The sequence below is a fragment of the Pelobates fuscus genome, chromosome 13, assembly GCF_036172605.1.
Source record: "Pelobates fuscus isolate aPelFus1 chromosome 13, aPelFus1.pri, whole genome shotgun sequence".
Taxonomy (NCBI): Eukaryota; Metazoa; Chordata; class Amphibia; order Anura; family Pelobatidae; genus Pelobates; species Pelobates fuscus.
The window spans coordinates 97,024,680-97,030,679 of record NC_086329.1 but is presented as its reverse complement, the minus strand read 5'-3'; positions in this window follow the sequence as shown (position 1 = coordinate 97,030,679).

Sequence of the window (6,000 nt, the reverse complement as noted above, 5' to 3'; positions counted from 1 at the left end):
AGGACCACTATGGGAGGGAGGGGGGGGATAAGGACCACTATTGGAGGGAGGGGGGTATAAGGACCACTATGGGAGGGAGGGGGGTATAAGGACCACTATGGGAGGGGGTGGGATAAGGACCACTATGGGAGGGAGGGGGGGTATAAGGACCATTATGGGAGGGAGGGGGGGTATATGGACCACTATGGGAGGGATGGGGGGTATATGGACCACTATGGGAGGGATGGGGGGGATAAGGAACACTATGGGAGGGAGAAGGGGGATAAGGACCACTATGAGAGGGAGGGGGTGGGATAAGGACCACTAGGGGAGGGGAGGGGGAAGTAAGGACCACTAGGGGAGGGGAGGGTAAGGACCACTAGGGGAGGGGTGAGTCAGGACCACTGGGGGGGGAGTGAAGGAACACGGGGGTGGGGAGGTAAGGACCACTGAGGGAGGAGGAGGGGAAGTCAGGACATATGGGGGGGGGGAGGGGGCGGCAAAAATTTTTTTGCCTACGGCGGCAAATATCCTTGCACCGGCCCTGCACACACTGCATTCACACACTGCATTCATGCACACACACACTGCATTCATGCACACACACACTGCACTCATACACACACTGCATTCATACACACACGCTGCACTCATACACACACACATACGCACACACTGCATTCATTATACACACACTGTAAATAAATATTCAATTAATATATTTTTTTTAGGATCTAATTTTATTTAGAAATTTACCAGTAGCTGCTGCATTTCCCACCCTAGTCTTATACTCGAGTCAATAAGTTTTCCCAGTTTTTTGGGATAAAATTAGGGGCCTCGGCTTATATTCGGGTCGGCTTATACTCGAGTATATACGGTATATATAAATATATATATAACAATAATTATATATATATTTAATCAGTATCAGTCTACGTGTAATTTGATAATATATATATATATAAAATTATATATTAATATTAAAATACGCCTAGACAGTGTATGTGTATATGTGTATATATATATATACTTAGATCATATATATATATATATATATGATCTAAGTATATATATATATATATATATATATTTTTACACTGATTTAACTTAATTTAATTTGATTTCTAGCCAGCAGGGGGACTGTCATTACAGTTAGTCCCCCTGCTGGCATTGCTGCAGCCAGCTATCCCGACCATGTGATTGTGAGGTCCTCGCGAGGACGAAGAGGACGGAGGTGCCGCGGTGGGCTCCCTGGGAGTACCCCCAACCGGGATCGCCGGCGAACGGGTAAGTAAAAAAAAAAAACTGAGGGCGTACAATTACGTCCTGCAGCGTATAGAGCCGCTTTAAAAAGGACGTAATAGTACGCCCTCCGGTCTTAAAGGGTTAGTCTCTTATGTTATGTCATTATGTGTGTGTACTGAAGTAAAGAGAAGTTCTATTTTACTACAATGTCTGAGAGCCATTTTGTGAATATATAACATGCTAATACACTAAACTGGCGACGAGGATGGGATGTCAGTAAATGTACACTGCAGAATATATATAAAGGAAATGAAATCAGCCTGAGTGAGGAAGTAACATTTTTTTGGAATTCTATTATCTACAAATATCTCCAGCATGTCTTCTCTGGGACACATGGAGGAATTTGATCTGGCTAATCCAGCCTCATGGGACTCACATGCTGACAGCTTAGTGTTTTTTCCTGGAAGCTAATAAGGTGGTGGATGCTATTCAGAAGAGAGCTGTGTTACTGAGTGTTACTAGATCTAAGACTTTTGATATTGTCCGCTCACTGATATCTCCTGCTAAACCACAAGACTACTCATTTGAAGAAATGCTGGCACTGTTAAAAAATCATTTACCACCCACCCCATCTGAAACAGTGAGGCGTTTCCATTTCAATAAACGAAATCAGAAACTAGGTGAAAGGATTGCAGCATACATTGCAGAACTGCGCAGGCTGTCTGAAAATTGCAATTTTGGTGCCAGCATAGAATACATGTTAAAGCGGCACTGTCATGCCGAACTTACCTTTCCTCAATCTCTTCCTCTTCTCCCCCTCTCTCGGGATCTGTTATTCTTTTCTTCCTGTCTTCTTTAGTTTTCTTTAAAATCATAAGACAAAGTAGGGACTCTTTGCCTTATGGAGGATTCCTCCGCTTGACCAGCTCTGACCAGCGGAGGAGCAAAGTGTGCTTCATTTCCGCTGGTCAGAGCAATTTTCCCATGATCCCTAGCTTTCCTCCCTGTTCCCACAATGCTTCCTGTCAGTATTGCCGAAAGTCCTGTCACTTAGACAGAACGCCGGCAAAACTGCCGAATTGCATCCTAACAGAATGAGAAGAGTTTCTCCATTGGTGTTAGGATGCAATTCGGTACTTTGTTTGTATCGGAATTTCATTCTAATGAATGAAACTCCGATCCTATTCATTGCCGCGGCTGCATCTTGCAGCCGCTTAGTAGATAACTCCCTAATTCCCACGGTATCAGGGAGCTATCTACTAAAAGGCTGAAAGACCTGAATTGGTCTTGAAGCCAAATGTACTAATACTAAGTAAAAATTACTTAGTATTAGTAAATAATATGCCCCTACTCGCTATACCGCGAGTAGGGGCATGTCTAGTAAGCAGTGAGCAGCCTGTGGCTGCTCACTGTAAAAAAAACAAAAAAAACCTAATAAACCCCCCCCCCCTACCTGCGCGGGGGTTAAAGATGGGGGGGCCCTAATAAAACAATAAGGGGGGGAACTACTGTCCTCCCCCCCGGCCCCCACCCCTGCGTGGTGGGTGGGGGCCCTAATAAAATAATAAGGGGGGGAGGACCTACTGTCCTCCCCCCCTGGCCCCCACCCCTGCGCGGTGGGTGGGGGCCTAATAAAATAATAAGGGGGGGACGACCTACTGTCCTCCCCCCCTGCGCGGTGGGTGGGGGCCCTAATAAAATAATAAGGGGGGGACCTACTGTCCTCCCCCCCGGCCCCCACCCCTGCGCGGTGGGTGGGGGCCCTAATAAACTAATAAGGGGGGACCTACTGTCCTCCCCCCCCCGCCCCCACCCCTGCGCGGTGGGTGGGGGCCCTAATAAAATAATACTGTCCTCCCCCCTGGTCCCCACCCCTGCGTGGTGGGTGGGGCCATAATAAAATAATAAGGGGGGGGACCTACTGTCCTCCCCCCCTGCGCGGTGGGTGGGGGCCCTAATAAAATAATAAGGGGGGGACCTACTGTCCTCCCCCCGGCCCCCACCCCTGCGCAGTGGGTGGGGGCCCTAATAAAATAATAAGGGGGGGGACCTACTGTCCTCCCCCCCGGAACCCACCCCTGAGTGGTGAAAACCATCCAATCACAGTGATCTGTCATTTTACACAGCGTGGGAAAGTTCTTTTGAATTTTCCCACTCTGTGTAAAATGACACAGAGCACTCTGATTGGCTTAAAACAACCAATCAGTGTGTTCTAAGCCTAATTGCAGGGCGGGGCAAGGCTTTATAAGCCTTGACCCGCCCTGCGGAGCTCAGTACGCGGCGTGTCCTCCATGGGTGAACATGGATTAATTTTTTTTGCGCTCGTTTTTTTTTTTTTTTAAAGTGCGACAGGTATGATGGATTTTTATTTTGCCTTTTTGGGGGCTGAAGAAAGAAGAATTTAGAAAAAAGAAGACGTCAAATGGTAAGTTTAATTTTTTTTTTTTTACAGGTTAGTTATTTTATTCCCCCCTCACTATTTTTAGGGTGTGGGGGGTAGGTAGGGGTTAGAATGTTTTGGGGTGTGGGGGGGTGACTAGGGGCCCCTAGTCACCTTGATGGGGGGGGTTCATTTAGGGCCCCTACCCACCGCTCAGGGGTGGGGGCCAGGGGGGGGAGGACAGTAGGTCCCCCCCTTATTGTTTTATTAGGGCCCCCACCCACCGCGCAGGGGTGGGGGAGGACAGTAGGTCCCCTTTATTATTTTATTAGGGCCCCCACCCACCGCGCAGGGGTGGGGGCCAGGGGGGGCCGACAGTAGGTCCCCCCCTATCTTTATTTAGGGCCCCCACCCACCGCTCAGGGGTGGGGGCCAGGGGGGAGGACAGTAGGTCCCCCCCCCTTATTATTATTTTATTAGGGCCCCCACCCACCGAACACGGGGTGGGGGCCAGGGGGGAGGACAGTAGGTCCCCCCCTTATTTTATTAGGGCCCCCACCCACCGCGCAGGGGTGGGGGCCAGGGGGGGAGGACAGTAGGTCCCCCCCCCTTATTTTTTTATTAGGGCCCCCACCCACCGCGCAGGGGTGGGGGCCAGGGGGGGAGGACAGTAGGTCCCCCCCTTATTATTTTATTAGGGCCCCCACCCACCGCGCAGGGGTGGGGGCCAGGGGCGAGGACAGTAGGTCCCCCCCTTATTGTTTTATTAGGGCCCCCACCCACCGCGCAGGGGTGGGGGCCGGGGGGGAGGACAGTAGGTCCCCCCCCCCCCTTATTATTTTATTAGTGCCCCCAGGGGTGGGGGCCAGGGTGGGAGGACAGTAGGTCCCCCCCCTTATTATTTTATTAGTGCCCCCAGGGGTGGGGGCCAGGGGGGGAGGACATTAGGGCCCCCACCCACCGCGCAGGGGTGGGGGCCGGGGGCGAGGACAGTAGGTCCCCCCCCTTATTGTTTTATTAGGGCCCCCACCCACCGCGCAGGGGTGGCGGCCGGGGGGGAGGACAGTAGGCCCCCCCCCTTGTTACCATTTATTTTTTTACAGTGAGCAGCCACAGGCTGCTCACTGTTTAGTGGACATGCCCCTACTCACGGTATAGCGAGTAGGGGCATTGGGGAGATTTTAATCTCCCTTATGCTATTATGGGGGTCATATTGACCCCCATAGAGTGTGGGGAGGACCTGGGGGGCTTATGAAGTGGCGGGGAGCTCTGCTCCCTGCCGCTTCTGTCTTTACATATTGCAAGGAGGGAGCTGCACGCCGGTAGCTCCCTCCTTGTAATAAACTGATCGACCAAACGAACACTGATCCTCAGTGTTAGTTTGTTCATCTGATTTTTTTTCTATTCATTCATTCGTCTGTCTGATGAATGAATGAATGAATAGATGAAATTCCCGTTCGCATGTCCAGGTGTTTCACTGGGCATGTGCGGGAATCTCACAGTCTGTGTAGTGTGGGCAGATGACGTGTCCCACAGGGACTTCACCTACCCACACAAAGATGGCGGCGCCCTGAATAAAGATCAGGGCAGAAAATACAGATTTAAAAATAGGTAATGTGGGGGGCTTAGGGGCATTTGGGGGTGACTAGGGGGTCAATTGGGTGTAGTGGAGGCGGGTTAAAAAAAAACGGGATTCGGCATGACAGTGCCGCTTTAAGGGACAGGCTTGTGTGTGGGGTGCAAGATGAAGCACTGCAGAGGAGACTGCTTGCAAGACAGAATTTAACTTTTATTATTGCACAAGAGGAAGCGCTTGCAAATGAGGCTGCATATGTCCATTCAAAAGAGATACAATCCTCTTCCAGCAAAGAGAACTCACCTGAAATAAATCTAGTGAAGAAGACTGATGTTAAATCAAAAGACTTCTCACCACGCACTGATGTCATAGCTCCATTTAAAGGAACTTGTTAGAGTTGCGGTGGAAAACACAGGCGTAATACAGGTCGTTTTCGAAATGCAGTTTGCCACACATGTAAACGTACAGGTCACATACAGACAGTTTGCCAAAGTCAAGCCAGTGGAATTCAGACCAAATATAAGAATGGGAATAAAATACAAACCACAGCGCACTCTTTTAATACTCCACAAACCGTTTCAGATAGTGAAATGACTGCAGGTGTTTACTCAAATGACTATGTGAATAAAGTGGAAAATTCACCATCAGGACTGAAGATTTACACTGAAATTGTGCTGCAAGATGTTCCGTGCAAAATGGTAGTAGATTCTGTGTGCGCATATTCTTTGATTTCAGAAGAGACATTTACATTGTTATGGCCTCATAATTCTCATTCAATAGTACCTTGTGATATTCATCTCGTGGACTACAACAAACAGGC